Source organism: Nansenia antarctica (genome assembly GCF_963989245.1).
Source record: "Nansenia antarctica genome assembly, chromosome: 6".
In the NCBI taxonomy this organism is placed as follows: Eukaryota; Metazoa; Chordata; class Actinopteri; order Argentiniformes; family Microstomatidae; genus Nansenia; species Nansenia antarctica.
Window position 1 is genome coordinate 65,201,045 of NC_137676.1, and position 27,655 is coordinate 65,228,699.

The 27,655-nt window shown below is 47.9% G+C and overlaps 1 protein-coding gene across 1 annotated transcript in view; it reads right to left on the bottom strand.

Annotated features, from left to right (window-relative positions):
• fbxw7 (F-box and WD repeat domain containing 7) overlaps positions 1 to 27,655 on the bottom strand; it is a gene marked incomplete at its 3' end in the record, with an annotated part of 176,371 nt that overhangs the window by 138,945 nt on the left and 9,771 nt on the right. Inside the window, exons 2-3 of the mRNA XM_080535048.1 lie at positions 7,641 to 7,723; positions 5,581 to 5,655 (exon numbers count right to left, since the gene is read on the bottom strand). The remainder of the gene's footprint in view (positions 1 to 5,580; positions 5,656 to 7,640; positions 7,724 to 27,655) is intronic.

Consider the following 27,655-nt stretch of genomic DNA (forward strand, 5'->3'; position numbering starts at 1 on the left):
ACAGAACAGCATTTGTGACTAGTTTTACTGCTGGTGTTAAGTCTGCGAAATAAATCAAGACCCAAGATCAGAAAAGCATGCATGAATTCATTGTGGATTTAATTGTCTTTGACTGAGGAAAACATCTGTAAGACATGATCCTCTCACGAAGTTTTAATTGCCCTGCGGTTGCAAACGCGTCCAGTAAATCTCAAGTCTGCGTAGCCCTGATGTAACCACTGACAAGACAGCCAAACCTACGGTACTAGGGCTGGGGTTGCCTCAGCTTCAGTGGGCCATGAGTATTCCCTGATAGGCTTCCCTTTTAATGGACAAAACAGTGAGTGTATCAACCCCACTAACCCACCCGCAACATCATTATCTCCTGGTATCAGGTCCGATCTGTTGATAAAGCGTTTATCTAATGTTTTGTCCAGAGTTTTCCCCTCCCAAGGGGTGGGCAGAGAAGCGGGCCTGGGGAATATAGCATTGATTCGAACTTTCCCCATTACAAAGTAGTGACTTGTTAGCGGATTATTCAATTACCATCTTCCTCTACATCAAGTGGGGGAGGGTCCTTCATTAAAACGTCAGCCAATTTGTCGATCGTAAACCTCTTCCAACCAATTAATGGGAATTAAAGTCAAGTGGGTTTGTGGATCGTTTAGGGCCACATTGATCTTGTAGCCCACTCTGACACACTGGTAGAGAAGCAGTGTTTTCCATTAATTACCTAGAATGTGGAGGCCCGCCATAGTCTAAAACTAACCCCCAATTTTATTTTATTTTATGTAAAAAATAGTAAAACTACCCCACTCCAAAAAAAAAAGTAACATTAAAAAAGTCTACCAAGACAAAATTCCTTATTCAGTACAACTTCTAGAAAAGACACGTTGAAACACAGCAGGTGCTCCTACTCCTCCAGTGGTTGTACTCCAGCAGTGGGATGTACATGTTTTACTCCATGGAAACCAGGCTTCCTGTTTTCTCTGGCTAGGCTTCCCTCTAGTGGACAAAGAAGGTAACACGCACTACACACAATTGAAGCATGTGTTCTAGAATGACAGAGGTGCCCGTGCATAGCCTACCAATGCGTTTTTTCAGTGCTTTCTTCTGTTTCCAACAGAGAGTGTCGGACTCAGGCCAAGTCCATTGACTGCATGGCAGGCATCCTCCACAACAATGTTCTCTGTGGACAGGATGGGCCCTCCAAGAGCGAGTCTGTGAAGTCAGGACTTCCTGTCACCCCAGGAACAGGGCAGGGAGGGTACACAGTCAATGCGCTTGCGGTTTCCTGTTTTTCGCGGGGCTTCCGAAGCATGAATGACTCTGCGTAAGCGTGTGACCGCCTCTGTCAGCTGCATGGCTTCTCATACAAACAACAACCAGCAAGAACAGGCAGATGGATAAGCTGCAACAGAATAGGCCAATTCTATGTGTGTGTGTGTGTGTGTGTGTGTGTGTGTGTGTGTGTGTGTGTGTGTGTGTGTGTGTGTGTGTGTGTGTGTTACTGTAGGGGCCAAGATGCATCACTACAAAAGTGACCAACACATGACAACACGTGAGGACTTCAACATGGGTCAAATAAAATGGCACGTACTGTATTTCATGGTGTACAAAATCCATTATTAGCTTAAAAGTCCTGCAACGGTGTGGCAACAGAAAACCACAGGGCATCTACAGTACTGTAGTAGACCAATGAAGTCTCAGATCACAAGAACAGCCAGGGCTTCTCAGATACGATTAGGGTTGCAACATTCCTGTAAGTTTGGGAAACTTTCCTATGTATATGGAAACTTTGGAAATGATCGGAAAGTTCCCCAAACTTAAAAGGGAATTTCGCAACGTACGCGTTTCCATATGGACGTTTTGGAAATGATCGGAAAGTTCCCCAAACTTAAAGGGAATTTTGGCAACCCTAAATAAGATGTTTTCTAGGATCCCATCCGGTCTAGCGTATTAGTTTGGCTCCCTACCAGCTCCATGGAGGGTCGTTTACAGACCCAAATGAGAAAGCGCTGCAGATTCAATACCCCACCCGGCAGCACTTGTATCAGGTCCAAATGGAAGCTGACAGCGTGACTTCTGCAGTCCAAGCTGCTTAGAGCCACAGGACTTTTAAGAATGCGCATCAGCAGCTATTTTTACTGTCCTCTGCTCTCCTGTCCTCCACTATCAATTGTACACTGGCGATTCTCCCCTCCCTGCTGCGGGCGAAAGGGCCTCTAAATTATTTACAGAGGATGTGTGGGTGTGAGTGAGAGCTGGGGGACTGATTAGGGAGTGACACAAAGGATGACTGAATCTCAGACCTATTCACTGTTCTGCTGCAGACGATGCCTGCGATTCCTTCCTCTCGCCCTCCCCTCCCTTCCCCTCCCTCCAGGATGACAAACACACTGCACCTTTCCCTGTAGTCCAAAGAAACCCTTACCTCTTCCACACAGTTGGTTGAAATGTCCACACCACTCCGAGTTTCAGACCTCTTCTGAAGAAATGACACACACACACACACACACACACACACCTCATCCAACGACCAGTCTACTTGTCTTTTCAGGTGAAATCGCCACACCTCATTTTCAACAAAAAAAAAGATGAAAAAAAAAGGAAAAAAAGAAGAAGAAAAAAAGAAAGAAAAAAAAGAAAGAAAGAAAAGAAAAAAACAGATAGCCCTACAATGTTATTCTCAGAAGAAAAGCCAGTCTGTGTCTCCCATCTTCCACAGAATGAGCAAGGCGACAATTCCCCCCTGTGATATGAACAGCTCCCATGGTTACCGAATTAGCAGAGGGCATATCAATATAGTGGAGGCAGTAAAGCAAAGCAAAGGTGTTCCTGTCCGCAGACTGTAATTAACTTCCAGGCGCTGGAGAGAGGGCCGCTAACCAGAAGCCCATGCTGCCACAACACTGGACGCATTAGACGGTCCTTAATGAAAACACAGACAGGCAGTGTGGGAGAAACCGAACACACAAACACACACACACAGACACACACACACACAAACACACATGAACGCGCACACACACGAACACATACACACTGCAAGAGCTACAGTAGCACAGGAGCTCTAATGGAACAGGCCCCCCCTTGGCACATACAGTACAAACACGCCGTGTCTTTTTAGCGTGGTCTGCTATGAGCGAGTGATGAGCGACATCCATTCAGCGCTGGATCCCCGAGTGTCCCGCCGATGACAGGAAGGCAAAGCCTCGCCCACCCACCCCACGACCAAACAGCTGACTACCGTTCACCTCAACTCACCTCAGCGTCCACTCCACACACACACACACACACACACACAGAGATATTTGCCTATTAAGCTCGGCCCTCCATCTCCATCCTGAAGAAAACACATTGGAGGAAGAAGACAACGGGACCGCGGGATTCCAAAACCACAAATAAATTATTCAACCACGAAATAGGATTTCGCATTCGAAAGCCATTATAGTCTCTCTGAGGCCAGAACAACAGTTTTTCGGAGGGGTATAGGAGGTGATATGAACAGACTTAGCGCCAGAGCGTACCTTTAAATATTCAGCAGCGAGCAAAGCACCCCGGCGCCCCCCCTGTATGCTATCGCTTTACCTTTAATTCACACACGCGCGCCAGGGATGAATTATTCAGTCTGGACTGCAGTGTCGTCTGAGAGGGGGGATAATTACTTGTAGCGCACACACACAGACACACGGACACACACAGACACCCACACACAGACTGTACACACACACACACACAGCATTCGCCCACTGGTGAGCCAGGGCCACAGCGACAGCAGTGCTTCACAGTTAAATCAACTTCCTGTTCCTTCATAAAGATTCAAAAACAACTCCCCTGGCGAATCGCGTGGAAGTGAGAAAGTGCGCTTCCTGCCTCCAACACACACACTCTCTCTCTCTCTCTCTCTCTCTCTCTCTCTCTCTCTCTCTCTCTCTCTCTCTCTCTCTCTCTCTCTCTCTCTCTCTCTCTCTCTCTCTCTCTCTCTCTCTCTCTCTCTCTCTCTCTCTCTCTCTCTCTCCTGATTTGCATATTTGGATTAGTGTGAGCTGATTGACTCTGTGATGATGTTTGGATTTGCTCTCTCTCTCTCTCTCTCTCTCTCTCTCTCTCTCTCTCTCTCTCTCTCTCTCTCTCTCTCTCTCTCTCTCTCCCTCCCTCTCTCTCTCTCTCTCCCTCTCTCCCTCTCCCTCTCCCTCTCCCTCTCCCTCTCCCTCTCCCTCTCCCTCTCCCCCTCCCTCCCTCCCTCCCTCTCCCCCTCTCCCTCTCTCCCTCCCTCTCTCCCTCCCTCTCCCTCTCCCTCTCTGTTTCAATGTTGTTCCCTTTCATCCATAAGGATGACACATGGCCAGAACTTCCTGGAACAGTGGCCCTGGTTCAATAAACACTTTTCCAAACGGTTCGGGGGGGGGGGGAAGGCTGCCAGAGGATGTTGTGACACACAGTGTGAGAACATATGCTGCCAGGAGGGCCCCCAGTTCCAAGACAGTCTAATTAGTCTCGTCATCGAAGAAGTTGGTGTTTTTTTTTTTTTAGGGCATTTCTGCTCCATTGGGATAGAGACAGTAGAGATTGACAGGCACCCCAAGAAGTTGGTGCTTCCATTACCCCTATTACTTTGTTGTTTTGGAATAAGAGAACGCAGTAGACAAAATGTAGGAGCTCCTAAGTCGTTAGTAGGAAGGATATATAACCGTTCTGCTCAACAACATTGGAGAAACTTCAGAATAAACACACGCTAACAAGTCGTGTTTCTCTGGAAAATATTTCAAAGATTCGAAGACTGCAAACCCACCTCACGTTTTTATCTCAGAACACTTCTTCTCAGGATGGTTATAGGCTCTGATGTATCACAATGAACACGGGGCACACTACGCTGTAGCTGACTCAGACAGGAACTAAATCATCAGGCCCGGTCTCACACACACACACACATACACACAATCTCACACACACGCACCCTCACGCGCACACATGCACACGCACAGACTCTCACGCGCACACACTCTCTCGCACACACTCTCTCTCACACACTCTCTTTCTCACACACACACTCTCTCTCACACACACACACACACACACACACACACACACACACACACACACACAGGGCCCTGTCAAGTGGGCGTACATTTGGGTAGAGTAACAGGCCCCGTGTGGAACGCCGGTCATGAATACCGACGACACGGAGGGATAAATCACACCCTAAAACGAGAAAGCTTTATTGTGCATCAGGGCTCCACAAAGGAGGCGACGGAGGAGAATGAAAGGAGTCTAATTAGCAGGCGATTAAATATCTGTCAAGGTTTCCTGTAGCCTAAACCCAACACACACACACACACACACACACTCCTGCACCACCTCCCCCACACACACACCACACCACAATACCCCGGGGAGTGCATGTGAGGAGGATTCTCCTTTTGTGAGCCCCACTCAGACAGACACACACACACACACACCCTGTGACGTCCTCTAATGCCCAGGGGAGTGTATCTGTAGTGTGCACGAAGGTATGCGAGCAAGCCTGGAAGAATTTCCCAGACAAACACACCCTCCCCAACCCCCTGAGGAGTGTCAGAAAGTCAAGCAGTTACTCACGATTCTCTCTGTGTCTGTCTGTCAGGCAGGCCACACTGGGGTCCTCTCCCGTCCAGGTCCCTCTGCTGGGGCTGTCTGAGGGGGCAGAGAGAGAGGTCTGTCAGAGAGAGAGAGAGAGAGGTCAGTCAGAGAGAGAGAGAGAGAGAGGTCTGTCAGAGAAAGATAGAGAGGTCTGTCAACGCATCTATAAGAGAGAGAGAGAGACACAGAGAGAGAGAGAGAGAGGTCTGTCAGAGAGAGAGAGAGGTCTGTCAGAGAGAGAGGGAGAGGTCTGTCAAAGCATATATAAGAGAGAGAGAGACACAGAGAGAGAGAGACAGAGGTCTGTCAGGGCATGTGTGTGTGAGTGAGAAAAAGAGATAATGAGTGGGTGAGAGAGAGAGAGAGAGAGAGAGAATGAGGTGAGAGAGAGAGAGGGCATGAGTCTGTCAGAGCATGTGTTGGGCAATCTCAGGGGTCATCACACTGTAAACACCGTGGGGCCGCCTGGGATGGAGAGAAAGGGAGAGTGACGGAGAAAGAGAAAAAGGGGGATGAGAGAGATTATTTTGAAAAGAGGGAGAGATAGATTGGGAGAGAGAAAGGGAAAGAGACAAAAAAGAGAGGAGTTGTTTTGATAGAGGAGAGAGAGAGAGAGAGAGAGAGAGAGAGAGAGAGAGAGAGAGAGAGAGAGAGAGAGAGAGAGAGAGAGAGAGAGAAAGATGCAGGGGACTGTGTCTGTGTTTCAGGCTGGACAGTTAGGGTTTAACCCTGAAACCCAGTTCAGCACAACAAAAAACACACATGACGCACATACGCGTGCGCCAAATGGCACACAAGAAGGCCAACACACAGTCACAGCCAGGCGCGGTAAATTACCCCCTTCTACTGGTGTAGTAATGCTGTAATTACAATAGCACTAAGACATTGCATTAACATGCCACATGGTGATCAGGTAATCACATGGCATTATGGAGTTGAGCAGTTTGTGTTATTACATAATTATTAGATCCTTAATCCACTCCTGTAATAACACAAGCCGCTATGGAAACTATGGAAATGACAAACGATCAATTATCAATGTGCTATGTAACAGCATCTTAATACAATCTTAGTACATAACTTATACAACTTGATACAGCTGATGCACCTCTCGGGCAGTTACACCCCCCCCTGACACACTGTGGGTCATTTCAGGGGCGGGGGTCGTACAAGCAGAGGTAAAAAGGTTAATTCAATAACGCCACAACAAATAAAATGCCCCCTAATACCGGTGTGGTTACGATAGTTTAAAAACATTGTATTAATATGCTACATGGTGAACAGGTAATCGAGTGGTATATGGAGTTGAGCAGTTTGTGTTATTACAGCCATAAGGTGTGTGTGTGTGTGTGTGTGTGGGACTGAATATGCTGAGACAATAAGTTGAAAGCGTAAATAACGCAGCTAACAGGAGGGCGAACGCCTGTGTCAAGCAGCTCTGGCGCGTCACCCCTCCACCTGTGAGCAGACTGACTTCCTCACTCAACAGATTGATTCGCCTCAGCTAACATTCAGTGTTCACGAGGGGGCCGTCGCTTATGTATAAGGGGCCAGATACTGGATTGTGACCATTCTGTGTGGCAACAACGCTCGTTTTTTGATGGTAATAATCAACAAGGCTATCTAGGAGGTGTGCCCTGCACCTCCTCGTACCCCTGCCTCTGAGCTTGCAGAGTGGAGCTGACAGTAAAAATGTCAGAAGTGGACTAAAGGATCACTTTTAAAGGATGTGGTTGATGAACCCCCCTCAGGTCCCCCTTAAAAGCCCCCCCGCCCAGGGCTCTTAACCCCGTCCACATCCTTGAGTGTTTAAACTCTCCAGTCGGGAAGAAAGGAAAACGCAGCGGCCGCACTCCTCTTTTGTTCTCTGATGAAGTCAGCTTGTACCTCCACTTTGGGGAATCCACCTGGCCTTGACAGCAGGGGTCGAGAGACATTTAACGGGGAGGGCTTCGATAAAGGAAGCAGAGCTCGAGTCAGAGAGGAGGAAGAAAAAAGAGGAAGAAAAAAAATCCACATCGTCAAACTCGAGTACTCACAGGGGATCGTTTCTGGCAGGTCAGTTGAACCCGGGCACGGCCCCTTCTGTCAGGGTGATTGTTTCGTTTGTTAGCTCTAGTACCTAGAAAAAAAAGAAAGAAAGAAAAAAATAAAAAACATCACTAAATATCCCAGCAGCACAAAGATGGTGGCCCGTGCCAGGAGAGGCGAGCAGAGGGCTGGCTAACTCGGCATAAACAACAGAACTGAGACGTCGTGCACAGAGAGTCCTGGGAAACGCCGGGGGCAGGCTCTCTCCAGCTGTTTTACAGGAGATCGCAGCCACAGACAGATGTATGGCCGCGGCACAGAGGTAAAAAAGCTGGTGATTTATGACTCGGAGACAGACGGGGCTGTGTTTTGAATTATCCTAGAGGAAAGAAGAAGAAGAAGAAGTAGTAGAGAGGGGGGAAAAAAGGGTCCTGCCTCCCGCCCCTCTGTTATAAAACACGGTAGCGTAGCATCAGCTGGAGTAGGTTCCCAGGTCTGCTGAGAGACTCTAGACAGCAAGGAGGAGAAACAAGAACAGCCATTACCACCCCAGCTGCAGAACAAACCGTCTGTTGTTCATCTCTCTTCAGGGTGGAGAGGCGGGCCAGATAAACTTGATCTCTGGTCGAGGAGGGACACTACACATCTTACTCATACTGTTTCCTAACCTTTGACACTTCCTAGAACTTCTTCCCTGTTTTCAGATCAGAACAGTCCAACTGGCGACCATTCAGTTATTTGCATTCAATAATTAAGCATAATAATTCCAGAACAACATTCCAGAACATTCCAGAACATTCCAGAACATTCCAGAACAGCATTCCAGAACAACAGCAGGCACACAGAAGGAGACAACTTCAGTGTGCCTGGAAGAGCAACAAGAAGTGATGTGGTCCTTCACCAAAAGTCAGTTGAGAAATTATCTCGGAACAAACAGACAACATAAAACATTTCTTCAGACCGACATTCAAAGCAAACATTGAATTTATCATGATCAGATATGCATTGTCGTACATAACAAAAAAAATTATAAAAAAAAAGATTTCCACAAGTGCCACAATCCTCGAAAAGAACAAGTTCATCTGGAGACTTCCGTTGACGTCAGCCGCTCACCAGGCCAGACATTAATATTTAGATTACAAGAGACACGCGTCGTGGGGGGGTGGGGGGAGGGACTCCTGTTCACTGTCAGTTTGGTCTGAAATCTGAAAGGAAATGTGCTGTAGGAAAACTCTGAACAATAGTCACAATGCAGGACCACTGAATAAGGCGGCCCGTTTACTGGTTCAAACACAAAGTGTACCACAGACGACACAAAAATGCCATTTGAGTTTGCCTTTATCCTGGGCCTGAATGATTCGTAAAAGAGAAGAAAGAAAGAAAGAAAGAAAAAGAGAAAGAAAAAATAAACACTAATCTGTGATTGCGAACTTCTCAGTTTGTGAGGGAAATGTGCTCCATTGTGTTGGTGGTGCTTTCAGCTTGTATGAAATGAGAGTCACTTTGATTCGGAATAGCAACAAGTACGCACTCATACACAGTGACCCACTTAACAGCACTCGGTAGAATCAAGAGGAAATGCCGACATTCACAGAGGGGAGGGTTGTGTGTGTGTTTGTGTTTGTGTTTTTGTGTGTGTGTGTGTGTGTGTGTGTCCATGTAAGCGTTCTCTGTGTAGACCTTGCCTTGTTATGGATATATTTGGCCGGCATTCAGCACTAGGACAAAGTGCACTGCGTGAAAGGGTGCACGGCCCAGAGAGAAATGCTCATTCTCTCCCTCTCGCTCTCCCTAACCTCTGGCTCCTCTCTCTGCAGTCCGCGGCCCATTCCAGGCTCTGCTTTCCATAAACGAACAGGCCGATACAGTGACCACACCATTGGATACCCCCAGATGCACTTTCTAGGAACCCCACCGGGGGGTTTTCCCAGAGACTCCTGTTCTGATTGCAGCAGCAGACGTGATGGACGCCCGCCACCGAAGCCAGGGTCAGCCGTGTCAGGACATGAAAGGCGGTCCAAGGGAAACACATCCACACGGAATAGAATCGCTACAGAATTGTGGATCTCGGTCCAATGTGATGGGAGTTCTGACGCGCCACAGGCGAGGAAAAACCAGCCAGGCGAGAGAGGCCTATTGCAGCTAAGTGCGCGCTAACGCAGGACCTCTCAACCTGGAATTCTTGACCGGATTCACGTTCGCTGACGAGTGAATACATCTCGAGCGCACACAAGACACCCATAATCCCCCTTCACCCCTCAGGGAAGGCTCCGTCTGTCAGGCTAACGAGCTAAGTGAGCGGCGCTCGCTAGCTCACTGGAGCTAAAGCATCTGTCGGTTCCTCTAAACCTGTACGCGGAGCGTAGGAGAGCCTAACTCCCTCGCAACTCCCGCCACCTGGCTGACAGGTGCTTGTTCTGTCTGACCGGGGGACCCTAATCGCCACAGCATCCAGCTCGGGAGCTAATCCAGGTTGTCGAGGGCCGAGGCGTCCCCCTCTGCTCCGGACGAGCCTCCAGATGGAGGAGAGGAGCCGGCCGTGGCACGGGCAGCTCAGGGGTTGGGACGGGGCAGCAGATGGGGCCAGGGCACGGCATTACCTTGTCAAGTGGCCTTTGGGCGAGAGCGCACAGGCGAACAGAGAGACAGAGACAGAGACAGAGATAAAGACACACACACACACACACACACACACACACACCTTATTGCTGGACAGGGGGGGGGATTAATGAAGAGAACATTTTAAACCTGGAGTCCACGCGAAGGCCTTTTGTTTTCCACGGAGATTATACGGTACTTAAAACACAATCACACCAGCTTCATTCGCTTTTACGCGTCCGTTAGCTCCGCCAGCTGGTTCGACAGGCGTTCATCCACCACGTCATGTGACACAGTTAGTCTCCCATCAAGTTAACTGACAGGTTGAGGAAGACCGAAGAGGAAACAGTTGAGACTCACAGTACTGAGGGGAAACATCGACCAGAGAGGCCTCAGGGATGACACAAAGAAAACACTTTCGCACGCCGGGCACAGCGAGAGAAGACGCTCCGGACAGCAACTTCACCGCGGGGACGTGTTGATTTGTTTGTTGAAGCGTTTCGGAGCGAGCTCTTTTGTCAAAGCCACGCTGTTGTTTGACCAGGGGAACTACTCCAGCAGCAACGCGTCATGCTGAGGCCAGGCGTACATCTGAACACAAACACACACCGAGTGGCATAACAGGGGCATCAGGATCAATGCACTTTGATTCAACAAAGTTAGTTCCCTAGTAGAGAGACAGCATCACACGTACACACCAGACCAATGGAGAAGTGAAAGGTACACACACTGACACTGACACTCACACACACAGAATAAACACTACTGCAGAAAAAGGATCAAAGTAAGGGCCAAATTAGTCTGAAAGTGGGCTCCCTCTATATTTCTAATAAAAGACACAAATGCTTCCGGATGTTATGTTCATATATGACATCATACATATGTCATCATATACGTATATACTGTATATTTACTAGGGGTGTAAATCACCAGCTTCATCACGATACGATATTATATCGATTTGTTTGTATGACGATACAATGTTTGACGATATCACAATGTCAGTCACGATACGATTTCGATTCGATTCGATTCAAGATCGATATGACGATATGATCGATATGACGCGATATCATATGCCAATCTAACACAATTATCAATTGTAATAAGTGGTAATTAACATACAGCTCATTAACATATACACACACACACACACACACACACACAGGTTCAGAGAGACATCCAGACACACACACACACGTCCACACACGTGTCACACACGTCCAGCAGGTCTGATATTGGTCTGACTGGATTCGCCTCGATGAGTAGATGTTAAAAAATATCTTTGGTGTCCAAAACGGTCAATGTATTCGCCCATTAGACTCCCGTTAGACGCACTCTCATTAGACGCACTCACACAAGCCGAACATTTCCGAAGATTACCGGAGATTGCCGAACGCGAGAGGAGGAGGAGCCGAGAAGTGGAGCCGAGTGTTTCTCAACCCTCTCCTCGGGGCGCCCCAGCCGCTCCACATATTTGATCTGTTCCACCACCAGCACACCTGATTCAACTGATCAAGTCCAAAGCAATTATGATTTGGACTTGATTAGTTGAATCAGGTGTGCTGGTGGTGGAACAGATCAAATATGTGGAGCGGCTGGGGCGCCCCGAGGAGAGGGTTGAGAAACACTAGACAGTCACACACGGTGAATGCGAAGTCATTGCGAACGCGAGTATGTGAACTTCCCTGGTTTAGAGAGATGTTCCAAAATATATATTAGAAGGGACAGACTTACTGTCTCTCATCAAAAATGCAAAACATTCGTATCTTTTTCAAGTCTCTCTCTCTCTCTGCGCGCATAAGATGACGATATAGATCGATGTTTTTACATTGCATCGATGTAATCAGATCGTTAGTCAATGAATCGATGCATCGATGTGAATCGATGTATCGTTACACCCCTAATATTTACATATACATATATATCATGTATGAGTGACTTAACTAAAGCAGTACAAGCCTTGCGCCATACATGTGTGAGTGACTGCAAGTTCATCTAAGTTTCAGGAAAAAAATCTGAAAGTCACTTGACACAGGCCTTTCTCTACTAACAAACCAAACTTCTCCTACCTCCCTCTATCAACATGGCCATACGCTGACATGCACACGAGCCTTCGGGGAAAGCTGAAATCGCAAACAATGGTGTGTGTCGACAAGACGGCATCCTTCAACGAAAGAGAATTCCGTTACACCCCTCTGGCACGTCGTATTTACCTAACCTTTACTTGACCAGGTACAACAGGATGATTAAACACGCTGGTATATTAAACACAACAGTCTGGCTCCGGTGTCGTAACATCATTTGCATGTCCTCATCACAGCGGGTTCCCGTAAGGTCGTGAACTCTGGAGGCCCTGGGTTTGACTCCTGCCGACGTGGTCTCACTCACACTGCAGCGCTGGGAAACACACTCACACCCTCTCACACACATATACACACACACACCTCGGCGAGCCGTTGACGCACGCCGCCGCCGCCGCTGCCCGGTGGTCGTGTCACGCAGGCGCTGGGCTCGACAGGCCTCGGGAGAGAGCACAAGTCAAGATGGTAGGAATGCCAAGGCGGGGGGTGGGAGGGTGGTCAGACCTTAATGTAGTGCATAAAACGCAGTTTGTGAGGCGTGTATAACCCATGTATAAGCCATTAGTCAACATTAAAAAGGCAAGGCCAGCTGCGACTTTGACATGACCTTTCACAAACATATTAAAATCAAACGGGGCTATTAGCAGGGGTATTAGGACGCAGCAGCCTCAGTCAGTCGTCACCCCCCCCCCCCCCCCCCCCCCACCACCACCACACCCCCGGCTTAGCAGTCACAATGCTAGAGGAAGGAAGAATTACTTCTTTTTTTATTATTATTATTAACAGTAGAGGAAGTGTACAGAGAGGTAGTGGGAGGGTCTTTAGGAGGGACAGTCCAGTTAGTTTCCAACCACAACAACAACATCAGGTGTATTCGGCACTAGGGGTGGGCATCGACGATCGATAATTGATCGATAAGGATCTTGGTCGATCACAAAATAAAACATTTGGTCGATCACAAAAAAAAAAAAAAAATAAAATAAAATGTTTTGTGATCGACCAAATGTTTTATTTTGTGATCGACCAAGATCCTTATCGATCAATTATCGATCGTCGATGCCCACCCCTATTCGGCACGTTACAAAACATGGAGGTCACTGCCTTCTCTGATGTTCCTTTAGGGTTCCTGCCTCAGTAAAACTCTTCCCACTGAACACTGAGCCTACTGCAGCAGGACGGGTAAGGCCAGCTCTCATCAGGCCACGGAGCTTTCGCTAGCGGCAGTTTGCGGCGCCTGGGTGGCGTAGCTCACTAAGACCCATGCCACGTAATCACAGGGTCCCTGGTTCGATTCCAGCCATCGACTTATCCTGCATGTCATTCCTCCTCTCTCTCTTACCCATCCTTCCTGGCAATCTCTACTGTCTCTATCCCAATAAAGCAGAAATGCCCTAAAATAAAAATAAAATGTTAAATGATGTTGGAGTAACTGATGAGTAACTGATGAATAACTGACATCGACCCCTCCCACCCCGGACACAAACTCTTTGAATCATTCCCCTCCAGCAGGCTGCAGTCTATCGTGACCAAAACCTCACAACACAAAAACAGTCTCTTCCTGCCTGCAGTTGGCCTCATTAACGGGGCCCGGGGGCCCCCACTGTTATCTTGACCCCCACTGACATCAAACAGTCACACTCTCGTAAATACTTTTCATCCCTTAGTACTACTTTCCACTTACGTTTTTGTCTGTTTTTGTCCCCGCACTTTGTTCATTGTTAGGCACCACCAGACCAAAAAAAAGACAAAGCAAATTCCTTGTATGTGGAAAAACTACTTGGCGGTAAATCTGTTTCTGATTCTGATTCTAGATGAGGCAAGATTGGCCGTTTCCACCGAGCCTGCTCAGGCTGAGAGGGGCTCTCAGGGCACCTGGGGAGGGGCTCTGCCCTGCCAGCTGCAGCGCAGGGTGTGGTAGGGAGAAAGGAGGAGAAGGAAGGAGAGATGCTCCTCATAAATCAATGCAGGAATGCAGGCTAATTTCCTTCCTCACGCCTGCCACCCCTCCTCCACCTCCCCCTCCACCACTCTCTCCTCCACCTCCCCCTCCTTCCCCGCCCCGTTCTGCCTCTTCTTCACACCAAGCGGGTGAAACCTGACATGGCCCAGAATGACAGCCCTCTCCAGTGGTGGTGAGCAGCTCCACAGCGGAGGTCTCCTCCACCAGCACACCCAGGCTCTCGTTTCACCCACACAGGGTACATGACAATGAACTAGCGGGATGGGCTGCCGGAGCTCAAGTTACAGGGGAGAAGAGTAACACAAAGTAATAAAAGAGAGAAGGAAGGAGTGAAGGGAGAGAGGAGGGGGGGGGGGATGATACATATTCAAGAAAGGGCCACCAAACCAAAGACATTCCGAGGCAACACACCTTGCTATCCATTTCAAGACAGGTTTGTGACTGTTGAAGTGTTCATTTTTTTCCCCCCCGAGTTCTTTTTCTTTTTTTGTCAGAGTCACCTGCCAAACATGTCTTCCTCTTGGAATACATCCACTGTATCACTTGACACAGGGCCTGACATGCACTCATTACTTTACCAGGAAACCTGGTATGGCCTGTCAGCAGAGAACGGGAACATTTTAAAAGTAAGCAACTGTCAAACTGAAAAAAATGAAATAACCTAGCAGGTGTTAAACGTGAAGAGGAGAGCTACAGAAAATACAGAGGGGTACTTAATCACAAAGACAGGTAGGCTAACTCATCTCAAGGGGCTTTTCTGAGGTGATATTGAACTTAATATGCCAGTGTGCTTGAGTAACGCCTACGTGACATATGACATTTGCTGTAAAGACAGATCCCTTTTTCCCCCGTTTTCACAAAGAGGGGTAAAGACAATGGGCCTATTCATGGGCCAGTGTTCGTCAGGCATATGGCTTTATCTAGACGCAGTCAAAAGGCTCCCCTTTCCGTTTTGTTATAGACATTCCTCGCCTTCAAGTAAGAGACAAGTGTTAGGAGTGTCTGAAACAAACTCACTAAATCTGTATCGACTTTTCAAAATATGCTGAAGACTTTTATGTTCTGTTCCTCTTTTAATTGAGTGTATTTTATAGAGTTAGGCTAGGCTTTTTTTAACTGATTGATTTAAACCTGAACATTCGATAAACTGTTACTGTATCAGTATTGACATTTTGCTGAATTTTATATGATGACTCGTTTTATTTTTCACTTTTTAATTGTTATTTTATCTCATGTGTTCATGTAAAGCAATATGAGTATACATTAAGTTGTATGAATATGTGCTATATAAATACATTTGCCTTTAAATGCCAGGGAAAGAGGCAGGGGCTGGGTTTGAGTTTCAAGACAGAGGGACAAGAGGCGGTGGGTGAGGTTATCAGTATGAGAATGAAGGAGACGGAGGGGAGGAGAGAGGGAGCGATGAGAGAGAAGAGTGACAGTTGGAGAGGAGATGTGGAGGGGTAGTGGGAGTTAGTGGGTAGGGAAAAGCAACGGTAGGAACTAATGTTTTAAATAAGTACGTATGGTGGAAGACTACGATAACGACAGAAAAAACGGTTTAACCTCCTTGCTGTGCCTCATGTACGAAGAGCGAGCCATCTCTAAAACAACCACCCTCGTTGTAACCCTGCTCACCGGGGTAGAACAGCCAGCCCTATTCAGGGTGAAGGGCCAGGGCACTGGCCAGGCTCCAGCTTACCCTGCTCTCCCTCTCTCTCGCCCCCCCCCCCTCTCTCCCTCTCTCTCGCTCCCCCCCCTTTCTATCCCCATCTCCCTCTCCCCCCCTCTCCCTTTCTCTCTCTCTCTCCCCCCCTCTCTCTTTCTCTCTCTCTCCCCCCCCCTTCTATCTCCCTCTCTCTCTTTCTCTCTCTCTCTCCCTCCCACCTCTCCCTCTCTCTCCCCCTCCCTCCCTCCCTCTCTCCTTCTGTCTCTCTCTCTCCCCCCCTATCTCTCCTTCTCTCCCGCCTCCCTCCCTCCCTCCCCGGAGCTCACCGGCAGCCAGATGGGAGTACCATGCTCAAAAAGCTATTTGTCTTCATTAGTCCAGACACAATGAATAAACAGGCCCGGATCACTCTGCCAAGCATTTCCAAGTGCCCAACACTTCCCCCCCACCCCCACTGCACCCCTCTTCATACACTCTCAGACAGGACACTGCAACCTAATAGAGTGCAACACCCACCGCCTCTGGCACAATCGGCCACCCCCGAGTTTGAAAACCAGACCATACAGATGACTGCCCTCCACCTCCACACCCACACCCACACTTTCCCTTTTCATGGGACTGTCAGACCGCTAAAGCAGTGCAGAGTACCAGGGCCTTTTGGTGACTACTGACTAATAACGGGTCATTGTTGTTGTTTTTTTACAATGTCGAACTGCACAAGTAGCCGACCACCTGTCCCATGGCTTTGCCTACCATTTCGAAACAGTCAAACCAAAGGTTTCTTTCAATAGACTAGGCTAGTTCAAGCAGAAGCAAGAGAGCACTTTTAAGGCCTATTTGGGGCATAGAATGTGGGATGGCTCCCAGGGTAGTGAAGTGTATCGTCTTAAACCCATCATCAGCTATTCATCAGTTACTCCTAAAGTCATTCTTAAGACAAGGGGAAAAGCAGATTACATTTCCACAGGCATCAGTACTCATTCTCAGTAGCTGAAATCCAAGACGGTGTCAACAGGATTTGAAGCTCCACAATAAGCGCCGACACTCACTTTCTCAAACAGTGATTGAGAGCTGAAGAGAGACAAAGGCAGACAAAGGCCTTCTCAAAAAAGCCAAACAATGCGAACCTACAACAAACGTATCCAGACACTAGATGATGATGGGATCCAATGACAGTGACCAATTACCTCTATAGCAACACAGTCTCTTGCGGTTTAAAAAGAGTGGTTCAAACTGAATTCTTTCTAGATTGTACTTCGAACAACAACCAAAGGATAATATTGGCATCGGAGTAGTCTGAGCACAGCAAGATACAGTAGTTCTAAAAATGTGAAATAGCTCAGAGCTAGCCTAGTGCTCAATTTAAATTCTGCTAAATGCCTGAAGCTCAGACCACACAGCTAGTCAAAAGTATGCGTCAAAGTGTCTCCAACACTTTCTGCAACAGCGTGGGCAGCTCTGAAAAATGCGCCAAAAAATGCGCTTTCGGTTCGTTATGAGACTATGGCGGAACAAATTAGACTATGGAGGCGCACCACAGTCTTGTCTGTTATGTATGGAAAACAATGTATCATCACTTTAGGGTGTGGAGATAACTATGATAACTATGACCCCCAGAGGTCAGAGGTGAGGTATGCTGCATAACCGTACAACACTTGATAACAAGAGAACCAGAGCCCTGACAACTGCTAACAACCAAAACAAACTCCCTATACTGCAGCTGCGAATCAGTCACTTGGTAGAAGAAAAACCTTTTCGGTATGCCGTGTCGAAACACATCTAGGGCCTCGTCTACGGGTGAAGCTGTGAACACAATATTCACCGTCATTTCCACAGACACCAAGGCACTACTAGGCCTGTATCTCATCATGAGGTAACTTAGACGCGGTGTCCAAGTTCGCCTTCATGCGTCGCACCGGTGCTGATTAAAAAAAAAAACAGCTGCAGACGTCTCACGAAGGCTTCGGGCTGCGCAAGGTTCTGCCCACATCAAGGCACGGGTCCCTCGACGGCGGCGGGGGCATGCAGCGGAGGGTGCAGCCTTGTAATTACACAGAGGCAGCTGCTGGAGGCTTAGACGATGGCCATTGAACCCAGCGTTGTTATCAACCACCCTCTCCCTGTAATGATCTAGTCTACCGCACACTAGACTGGATGCCCTTTTGATGGCGAGGGGGGCGATGCCATTGATGCTCTACAGGTAGGCCCGGTCCCGTCTCCAAACATATTCCGGTCTCTCCCCCCCCCCCCCCCCCCGCCCCAGCTCCTATTTCCTTTCCTCTCATCTCTCCCCGAAGCCTCGGAGACACGCCTGCCATAACTCCCAGAGCCACCACTTGGGCTTCCCCACTACAGTGGGGTTCTGCAGAGTAGAAGTGTCCGATCCCTCGGTTCACTGATGAAAACAGAGGGGCTCTTTCACCTGCTTAGTAGGAGGGGGGGGGGGGGGGGGGGGGGGAGAGAGTGAGGTGAACAGGGCTTTTTAAAGGAGCGCCCGGAACCGGCAGACACACTAGCCCTCATTGTCGCGATCCGCTGTCCTGGCGACAAGGGAGAACTGTGGGAATGAGTGGAGCTGTGGCGGAGGGCCGTGGCTACTCGACCTGCTATCTCCTACATGGCCTGGTTCAGATTTACTCCAAGGCTATTCAGAATCAGGCCAAGACCTCAGGGCCGGCGACACATCAGATCACTGGGCTTCCTAATGGCAGTCAGATAGAGTGCCTTCTCCCCGTATTCATTTACATTAAGGGTTGTGGTAGGGCAGCGCTAGGCTTAGGCTACGAGATTAGATTAAGATTAGATTCAACTTTATTGTCATTGCAGAGTACAAGTACCAGACAACGAAATGCAGTGCTATACCATGCGACATGGGCGGATGTGTTGTGTGATGTCACCTTATTTAATCTGTGATGTCACCACATATCATACAAAGGTTGCCTAGCAACACCCGACTGCCTCCGAGCATGAGGATCTGTTGGAAAACTGAAACGTCTGACCTTCTCAGAGCTTGTTAGCTGAAAACACTGGCTACACAAAGGGCTGAGTTATCCCTGTCTGTAAATTGCACCAGGCCCTTTGGGCTTTCAAGAGAATAAACAATAAACAAAGATAGACTGACTTTTATTGACTGTCGATTAAGTAGAAAATAGGCCTAGTTCGTTTCAAATTGAAATTGAAATGCAGGGAAGAAAGAATCAATGACTGAAGGCTATGTTGTTGTTGTTTTTTTACCCACAAACTAGCCAGCAACAGAGCTCTGTTCTTTCTAGTGAACTGTACTATCTCCAGTAGACTATTCGCTTCAGTAAAGAGGATTTCACCTACCCTGGCATATTACAACTTTGCAGCTGATGCAGCTTCTGTGATAGTTGGGCAGTTCCATCTGTGTAAAAGGACCCATGAGGACTAAAATGTGAAATTCATCAGAGCATATCAAATTGGGTGTCAAATGAAAGCTAAGAGTCTATATTTTGGGGGTAATGAAGTCAGAAACACATTTCTCACCATCTTCCATCATAAGAATAGGGATAAGCAACGGTATGGAACAAGTGTGGATAAGTGTGAAAATAAATCATCTACCAGAAAAAAAGTATTTCAGAAAAACCTCATTAATGTTCAAGTATAGAGCCAAGTCAACTACTATGAACACTTATTTTTGTTTTGGGGAAATAGTTTGGCTTCTGCAAGTTTAAGAATCGCTGCCAAGTCCCTGGGTCATTTGGCTACAAAAAAACCACCAAGTGTAAGACACACACACACACACACACACACACACACACACACACGAGACACGAGGGGGGACAATTATGTTCAACGAGGGAGTTGCAAGACCATTCAGTCTTAATAAGCGTCAGTCTTACTAAATCATATACAAACCTATTCACAAGAAATGTGAATGACTCCAAGGCTAATGTACAGTAGCTCAGTGTTTAAAAAAGGTCCATACTGCCATCGCGATTAACAATGGCCAGGGTGCGGAATAAGCGACATGAGCTGCGAAGCACAAATGAATCCTTACAATAAGAGCATAAACTCAGTGGCAACGTTTCGGCTAAACCTGTGGCATAACCATTGGCGCTAACATTCATAACCATAATGAAGAGGGTCACTTAGGCATGTACAAGACCGTTCAACAGACGCTCCTCTGGTTCTCATCCACACAGAAGGCTGCCGTTTCCTAGGCAAGTGTTGTCATGGCACTGTTGTCATGGGACGCCAGATTGCATAGAGAGCACAAACACCCAAGGAGGACCAAACAAACGGGGGCAGGCGACAGCGGTGGGATTAGGCCTGCCTCACAGCGGCACGCCGTGTTCCAACAGAGACTTCCGCATCCTCATCAATACCAGGCTCCGCTCTGGATCCATCTGAGTGGCTCCTGTCGGAGGCGCAATCCCAGCATGCACCACCCACCTACTGGGTCCAGAGGAACGGCCCAGCTGAGAGGACTAATGGCATGGCGCGCTCTGTTGTCATCGAAATATAACCCATTAGAAGGGGGACACGTCGTCTTACCGATGTTGACTCCCAACGGGAATGGCCAGTCTTTTCATTCTTATTAACGGCCAGTGTTTTAAACGTACAACTCTATGGTTGGGATGGCGCTCTCCCTGGCCTGGCTGGCTGTGCTGCTGGGAGGGAGAGGTCAGGAAATCCTGATAAGATCGGCGAACTAGAGAAGAGGGTCGCCCAGCTGGACGTCTGGCAGGCAAACGCAGCACCGCACCGACTCCTTTCATATTGTATAACCGTGTGTCTTCCCTACGTTTATTAGCTACATTTAGCCTACATTTCTTTTCTACCCTGTACTCATTTGCAAAGCTAGTCTTGTTTTATATTTATGTTCTTCCCTCTACTCGTTTGCAAAGCTAGGCTGTGCAGTCACTGATAGCAATGTCAGCTTCATGCAAACAATTCACAGCTGTCCGCCCACATGAACTGACTAGGTTAATTCGCCAAAGCTAGACCAAACCGCAAGCATGGCATGGGACTCAAGATACACTAGAAGGCAAAGAACTGAAGCTTGGGCTTTTTTAAAAGACATAGAACTTACAACGTTGACCACTCCTTAAAAGAGAATTCTGGACCTAGTTCAGAAACAGTGGACAATGCTTTAGCCAGAAGACTGTCCAAAATCTAACCTGAGGGCTAAGTCACATTACTCAAGTCACATTATCTACTGATTAAATGAATTCACGAGACTCCCCTCTAAACACAGCAGGCTGACTTTGTCTCCCCCAAACTATTTATGACCAGAGATAAACAATGTGCTACCAATGGCTACATACAGGAAAGGATGCTAATGGGAATTCAGAAAATAGACGGGCCAGCCTGGAAGAGCATAATTCTGCATATTCCCCCCATTTGCCCATCAAAGCATGGCAACAAAGCTGTACGACAAAAGGGAAAAACAGCATATGTTTGCAACAGCTTACACACTTCAATTGACGATCAGGTGCCAACTGGGTTCTACTCTACAAATGAGTGCACACAGCCGTCTGTGACAGACACGGGGAGTACTATTGTGCAAAAGCAAACCATTTCTCAGAATGCATTATTTAAAAAAAGAAAGAAAAAAAGGGACTGTGCAGTGAGTGTACCACTTTCCCAGGGCAAGGCAAGCCAAGCCATGTCTGAGTAAAGAAGGCTGCCTCCGGCTCAACAACAGGCCTCTGCCCCGGCGGTGCCAGGGGGGGACCGAGGCCGGGCCGCTAATTAGCCCCTGAACTCTTCGTGGTCGCCATGTGAAAGAAAAGCACAAGACCCCCCCCACCCTCACCCCCCCTCCCAGCCCTCTCAGTGACAGATCAACGAGTTAGGCTACAACTTGACAGGCAGCGGCCCATACAGGGTCTCCTTATCACAAATACAGGGGCTCCTCATCACACATACAGGGTTTACTCATCACACGTACAGGGTCTCCTCATCACACATACTGCCTCAAAGGGTTTCCTCTGGCCTCCTGTCAGCTCTCTGGAGCTGGAGAACGCCCTTAATCTAGCCGTTACGGTTGATGTTCGAGAATGGCCTGGGCAGAGTGGACTGGGAAAACAGTGGGGTGGTGGCCTTGAGTGGGGGGGTTGCGCACACTAGGGCTGCACGATATTGCAATATATTTTGCAATATATATTGCAATATGAAAGTATACAGGGATTTTGACCAGATGACTTGAATAGCTCTATTTGGAAAGAATTAGCCATATCATTCCAGAATGATTGGGGTGATTTTGTAGGGGAGTGCAAGTGTGAACCACGTGTGAACCATCCTTACTTGAAGTTTAATGTTATACAATTGGTTTCAGCAAGTGAGCGCTGTGACTTCTCTTCTGAAGTGATTTTGGAGGGGGAAATTAGGTAGCCTAGTTTATTAATACACTGGTTGACTCACCATGACTCACGTCAATAGCTATCAGCTGGGAACAATTCAAGGATCGCAAGCAAAAGTCATAGCAGTAAGGGTCTCACAAAGCTACCAGTAGGTCTGAGCCCATATATATATTTGTTATTTTACTACTGACAGAGAGATTGAAACAATGCCGTTGCTCCCAATTCATCTTTGTGAAAGTGAGACAACAGGCAGAGGCTTGGGCAACAGCCTACTGTCCCTAGTCATCTACCTTTTATAGTTTGAGTGTGCTCCCCCACCCCCCACTCCCCTCATAGAACAGTGAGCCTTTCCATATAGTCTCTGCCGAGAGTGACACAGCCCACCTAAACTGGAGAAACACAAAGGGGGAGCAGTTATCTAACCCTGTAATTAGAAAACGTCGATAACGTGCATCCTCTCGTCTCGACTGCGCTAGTCGTCTGCATCAACAATGAGATTATGCTGATGCTCTTCATTACTTCCCTCTAATAGTCTAACTGCTCTCACTCCCGAAGTTCGACCCGCCAGAGCGACCGACCACAGGCCTGAGAACACACCTCTCCATCCTGCAGGGCAATAACTCTAACAATCAGGGACCACAGAAATACTAGATTTTACCACACGTACACAATACCAGTATTTGTGCATATCTCGTGAAGGCTACACCAATGCAGATTGAGAGTGGCTGTCCAGTTCTTCGCTGAAATGAACGTAATTCATGCAGATAACGCCTCCGACAGACAAAGACACACCTAGCCCATCCCTCAACAGTCTCCGTTCCTTTGCAGGAATGTAAAAAATACTTGGCCTGGGGTGATCCAGTGGTCTAGCACCGCAGTCTACAGTGCACACATATGTCCATGTCGGCATGGGTTCGAATCCGGCCCATGCCCTGCTGACATGCGCCCTCTCCTCCTTACTTTACGGGCTGCCTTCACTATCTCTGTACAATAAAATGAAAAATATGAGTGGGAGTGCCCAGAGACTTTGTAAGCCTCATTTATCACAGCATTTATCACAGTTGTAATGACATAAATGTGATTTAGATTTTGCTCTGTTTCATAACACACTGTTGTCCAAGCATAAAAAAAAGTCACTAGGGAAGCCACATTACATCCTCATTTGTGTCAGGCCTAACAACCACAATATTCACTCAGTCTTCCTCTCTTCCCCCCCAGCTGTAGTAGGAAGTCCTCTATGCACGCTTGTCAGAGCTTTAAAATTGATGGTTTGATGTAGTTACAGGGCTAAGCCTTGCTGGTCGACACAGATAATGATTCTTCTTTTCTTTTTTTCGGGAGGGTGAGAAGAGAGAAGACTACAGCCCAGCAGAGGTGCTCTTTATCCCAGAGGAAATCACATTGAGAGGCAAAAGGGACCTGTTACCATGACAACTGTGATAAGCCAACAGGTGTAGGGCCATATCATTTCCATGAAGTCGTAAATGCAGATGGAATTATGGAATTCACATGGAAACTAAATTAGGCAACATGGAAAATTGCATTGAAAAGATAAGAAAATAACTTAATTTGCTCCATGGCAATTATATTTTATGAAGAGTAGGCATTTGTAATGCTTTTCTGCCCTGAAACTCCCCAACTATCTTGCAGAAATGTGTGTGTGTGTGTGTGTGTGTGTGTGTGTGTGTGTGTGTGTGTGTGTGTGTGTGTGTGTGTGTGTGTGTGTGTGTGTGTGTGTGTGTGTGTGTGTGTGTGTGTGTGTGTGTGTGTGTGTGTGTGTGTGTGTGTGTGTGTGTGTGTGTGTGTGTGTGTGTGTGTGTGTGTGTGTGTGTGTGTGTGTGTGTGTGTGTGTGTGTGTGTGTGTGTGTGTGTGTGTGTGTGTGTGTGTGTGTGTGTGTGTGTGTGTGTGTGTGTGTGTGTGTGTGTGTGTGTGTGTGTGTGTGTGTGTGTGTGTGTGTGTGTGTGTGTGTGTGTGTGTGTGTGTGTGTGTGTGTGTGTGTGTGTGTGTGTGTGTGTGTGTGTGTGTGTGTGTGTGTGTGTGTGTGTGTGTGTGTGTGTGTGTGTGTGTGTGTGTGTGTGTGTGTGTGTGTGTGTGTGTGTGTGTGTGTGTGTGTGTGTGTGTGTGTGTGTGTGTGTGTGTGTGTGTGTGTGTGTGTGTGTGTGTGTGTGTGTGTGTGTGTGTGTGTGTGTGTGTGTGTGTGTGTGTGTGTGTGTGTGTGTGTGTGTGTGTGTGTGTGTGTGTGTGTGTGTGTGTGTGTGTGTGTGTGTGTGTGTGTGTGTGTGTGTGTGTGTGTGTGTGTGTGTGTGTGTGTGTGTGTGTGTGTGTGTGTGTGTGTGTGTGTGTGTGTGTGTGTGTGTGTGTGTGTGTGTGTGTGTGTGTGTGTGTGTGTGTGTGTGTGTGTGTGTGTGTGTGTGTATGCACCAACTGCAGACCAGGCAATATGTGTGCAGCCAGTTAACGAACGCTAGTCTTGTGTAGGTAAAAAAAAAACGACTACTTTGAAAACATAATCCAACATTAACTGCAAAGCATGTGCATTAACTGCAAAGCATGTGACAGAATACTACTTTGACTTCTGTTGAAAAGGCCACTATAAAAAAACAGGGAGGAAAAACAGCTCAGTTATACTGCTGAGTTTACTTTTAAACTTGGCAAATGGAAGCATTTAATCTACGCAACGCAATAGGTCTACTGTAGTCTGCAAGCTTATGACAGCTGCAGGTGGCCAAAGGGTAACAACGTTTTATGGGATGTAAACATAGAAAGACATTGTTTATAGACAATGACAGAGGCCTACTGGTGGAGAGAAAGAGAGACAATTGCATTCTACAATGCAATAAACAGTCTAGCACCATGGCCTGGGGTGGTCCGGTGGTCTAGCACCATGGCCTGGGGTGGTCGAGTGGTTTAGCACCATGGCTTCCAGTGCAGACACAATGCCCATGTCGATTAGAATCCGGCCTAGAATCCTTGCCCTGCTGACATACCTTCTCCTCCTTACTGGTCTGGTCTTTCGCTACTGTCTGTTCAATAAAAACAGAAAAATGCACAAGTGGGACTACCACAGTCCCAAAAAATAACAACATAAATAATAAAGAATGTAAGGTTTACATTTAAAGTACAATTTCTTGTTACTATGCAATTGTAGAACATCTATTGGTCCTTTTAATGCCCAAATAAATGTAAATGTTTACATATGGAGTATAGGTAAATGTTTTTTTTATTTTATTCATTTGACAAAATGACAAAAAAAATGCATTAAAAACAGGGACAAACTGGCCTGTAGTGACCCCCACAGTCCCGGGTATTTACACCAACACAGCGGCCATTCCTCTGGTGGGGCCGAGTGATGGAGAAGACACCGTAACCACGTTTGGACTGTGTGAGAGCCGGGACCTCCGGCCGAGCAATCATCTGATAACGGTTGATTAAATGTGTTTTTATCTACCACCAGACCTCTCCTGGGCACCGCCCGTGACGGAGACGAAGAGAGAGAGAGAGGGCCCAGCATTGATACAGGGGAGCCTGTAGCCCCTCCGACTTGCAACCACAGAGCTATCCCCGTGTCGACCCTCCTAGCCCCGGCCTATGGCAGGCTGAGGCCTTACCCTGGAATATATCCTGTGGAAACTTTATTGAGATCACAAAAAGCCTCAGTTGAACTTTAACCTTTTTGTTGAGAGACATTCTTTTGATTAAATACGCCAGTGCGGCTGAACTGCTCCCTGCGGTCGGTGTCTGTTTCTACCTTGGTTGTGCTCATTATACCCGGTTCTACAGGCCCCGAGAAGAAAATAAAACTCTCCTTCACTGGTGAGAGGAGAGTGGAAGTGTAAACGTATACACGTTGAAGCAGCAGTGTTTCCCATTATTTACCTACGGTACTTTGTCCCGCCATAGTGTCATAACGAAACAAAGATATTTTTACACGCAAGCAATATGATTTTTTACACGTGAGCAACACGATCTTTGGGATTCGCACTGCATCTACTGTATAGGTCCATACAATTTAGCGCTCCCGATAATCCCCCCCATCCCACCACAGACAAAACCATTCTTCACTAGCACCCCCCCGCCCCCCACGTTGACGAAAGACTTGAGGGTCCCTAGTCCACCCACCACAGTCTCACAAAATCCTATAAGAAACACTGAACAGGACTGTAATGATCAAGCGAAAAACAGGTGGAAAAGACACGGCATGATTGAGTGTTGAACAACATCGTGTGTGTGTGTGTGTGTGTGTGTGTGGTGTGTGTGTGTGTGTGTGTGTGTGTGTGTGTGTGTGTGTGCACGAGCGTGTGTGTGCACGAGCGTGTGCGTACGCGCGTGCTTGTGTGCGTGCATAAAGACAATGGCATGAGCTAGCCTAATCTTCCCAGAGCAGGAGAGAACAGGTTTCTAAGCAGCACAGAGAGATAAGACACAGACAGAATCCCCTTTGTGGGGGGAGACAGAAAAGGGACGCATAACTCCTTCCAGCAGCCCGAACCGGCTGCTCATCCCCTGGTCCCTGCCTCGCAGAGTTAACGGTGCGTGTGGGAGCTACTGCCAGGCAGCCGGGGGGGCGGGGGGAGGGGGACCGTCACGGCAGACAGGGAAGAGGTACCATCACACTTGGTGCCCGACTAACCGGGGCCAGCCTGGGGGGGGGGGGAACGCTGGAAGGCTACCAGAGGCAGAACAGGACAGAGGGACACCGGACCGAGGCAGGCTTTACCGTGCTGTTATGTGGTGGGGGGGCCAAAACTGCTACAGGGGGCTCTGGAAAGGCTTTGCGGTTCTCTGTGGTACATAGCTATCTCTCTACCACACACACACACACACACACACACACACACACACACACACACACACACACACTTATCTTGAGCGCTGCAGAGCTCCCCCTTTGAAGTGCTGAGCCACAGACTCCAGGCGAAAGGAAGTGTGTGTGGGGGGGGGGAGTAGATGTAGACACACAGACAAAAGAGAGGAACAATCCTGGGGTGGCAACGTGAGAGCACGAGTATAATAAAACAGACACAGAGAGAGAGAGAACTTCCCATTGTTTTACACCCCTTCAACGCTGAGGTGAGCACCACGCGCCTCTAAAACAAGCAACAAATGTAGGCCCCTCCCCCTCGTTGCCCAGACGGAGGACGGCCCGCTGCATCACACATCGCTACAGCTAACGTGCTAAGCGTGCTACAGTGTGAACTCTCCCTGCGGGGGAACATCCGAGCGATGCTTCCAGCCGCATTCCGGGAACCGGAACGTTCTGATCCGGGTCGTATTCCGGAAACCAGGAGAACACATAACCATCGCAGAGAGAAGAGGATGGAGACAAACAAGCTGTTTCGGTTTGGAGAAAGAAAAAAAACGTACAGCGCTGATAGCGTTGGC